The sequence below is a fragment of the Atta cephalotes genome (assembly GCF_000143395.1).
Source record: "Atta cephalotes unplaced genomic scaffold scaffold00010, whole genome shotgun sequence".
Classification (NCBI taxonomy): domain Eukaryota; kingdom Metazoa; phylum Arthropoda; class Insecta; order Hymenoptera; family Formicidae; genus Atta; species Atta cephalotes.
In genome coordinates this window covers 1,966,940-1,969,303 of record NW_012130074.1, presented here as the reverse complement: position 1 = coordinate 1,969,303, position 2,364 = coordinate 1,966,940, and the positions used below count along the sequence as shown (strand labels likewise).

Below are 2,364 nucleotides of genomic sequence, written 5' to 3'. Positions count from 1 at the left end.
ATATATATATATATATATATATATATATATATATATGTGTTGCAAAACAAAAATTTATTAATACATCATATCATAGTACTATGAAAAAATACGGAAATATCTTTGATACGGAAATATTTACATATTTTTTTAACAATAATAGAAACAGATCTCTATCCTATTCAAATGTAATTGAATATTGAAATCTCGCGATCTATGAATTGAGTTTGGTAATGAGATAATTGAATCGATAGGAATTGTTGTAATGATTATTGTTTCTCTCTGTCTCTCTTTCTCTCTATAATTATAAAATAATTATTTCTGTTTAATAGATGATATCGCATATACAATATTAATACTTGCCAATATGCAACTGATATTCTATAATTGCGTAAATTATAAAAAAGAAGAATATAATGTGAATCTTTTTATTTTTGTATATATATTTAAATTATTATTGATGTTAATAATAAATATTTTTTTTATTAATAATAATAAATATTTTTTTTATTTTGAGTTTATAAGTTACAAATTAAAATGTAAGTTTTACAATTTTTGGAATAAAATATTAAAATAAGATATTAAAAAATATAATATTCTATGATATGATGTGTATCAGTAAACTTATTAAAAATAAATAAAATTAAATACGATAAAGAAAGCCAAGAACGATCAAAGTTGGATGTTTCAAGTAATTCATTATATATTCTTATATTAAAATAATTTATTTTAAATATTCTGGCTGAGGTAATATTTTTCGCAATAAGTTTTTTACTTTCTTTCTGTCTATTCTAATTTAGAGAGATATTAGCGTTTCAGAATAATTGTGTTGAAATCAAAAGTTTTTCGACTTTCAATCATATCTGAAATAAACTTTGAATGTTCTTGGATTTCTTTATCATATTTGATTGTATTCACACATACGGTCGTGCTTAAAATTCTTAATTAAAATAATTTTATTTATTATTTGATTTTTACTTATATTTAAGATACAAACACTGACATATATTTCTCAAACTTTGTTTTCAACTTTAGTTGATTATTAATCGACAATTACATAAATTGACGCAATGACTATGTAACGATATTTCTGCAATATTTAAATGCATTTCGATAAATTTCCATTTATTACGTGGATTTGCTTTATTATGCGATCTTCTACTTACGTTATTTTAACAAACTCTAAACGAATGTGAAAGTAATCGATTGAAACGAATTAATATGGGAAAGAGCGATAGACAATTACTTGGCCAGAAATACCTTATTCAGACATGTTTTATGAATAGTGGCACTTTTTTCTGATTAGATTGATCGAGAAGGTGCGGCCTCGTTCCGGGGTGTGGTTCTTCGCTTTTAACCTCCGCCCGCGCCGTTTATCTCAATATATCAGACTATTCATACTCTTTCAGTTTCTCATTGTATATATGTTATTATCTCATAATTATCTTTATTTCGTATTTATTTATTTTGAATTCTTTGGTCAATTTTTTCGGTCGATATCTTTTTAAACAACGATGTTGAGAAAAGTTACAATTAATTGTAACTTTCTAATTTTTAATGACATATTTGTGACACACATTTATACACTTAACTTTAAATTAAGTAATCATATTACTTTTATTAAAAATGTTCTACTTAATGTTACTTCGAAAATATTATTTATATATATATATATTTTGTTATGTAAAATAATATAAGATTTATTACTTTGTTATGTGAGAGAATTGTGACCTTTTCAAAGTTTACATCTTATTTCTTGTAATATCTAGGATAACGAAAATACAGGGAACTTCTCATGTGAAGTTTTTACTGCTTCTACAGCAAAATGAGAATTTTCAAGAAAGCAAAGAAAGAATTTTCAACAAGTTTTGTTGCAGCAACATTGTATAATGTGTTTTAGCACATATCAATATAACTCGCAATGAAGTTTCAACTTTGCGCGTAAAATAAAAAAAAAAGAAAATCAAAAATTTTGCCCACATGGAATATCCTAGAAAAAAGTTACGAAATGTAAGAACGTTTCTTCAATTTCCGGACTACATTCTCTCATTAAAGTTTCCGGGAAGTTTCCGTGAGATACAACAGCGTTTAATGTTGGTTCCGCCCTGGTGCCATTAAACTTTTCATGAAAACTTAACATGAAAATGGATTTCGTCGAATAGAAATAATTTTATTTTACCGCAGCTGACCATATAAACGTTGACATATTCGAATAAAATAAGTAGGTATTGTTGATACATGATATCATGTATAATTTTATATAAATTATAAATTCATTTTCTATTACATCGTTATTTCGTGCATCTTTTATAATTATTTTAATTAAAAATCTATTAAAACAACAACAAGAGAGAGAGAGAGAGAGAGAGAGAGAGAGAGAGAGAG

At 25.0% G+C, this 2,364-nt stretch overlaps 1 protein-coding gene across 1 annotated transcript in view; it reads right to left on the bottom strand.

Annotated features, from left to right (window-relative positions):
• The window catches only part of LOC105627702 (pikachurin-like), a 151,139-nt gene that overhangs the window by 34,884 nt on the left and 113,891 nt on the right, over positions 1-2,364 (bottom strand). The gene's annotated exons all lie outside the window — the stretch shown is intronic.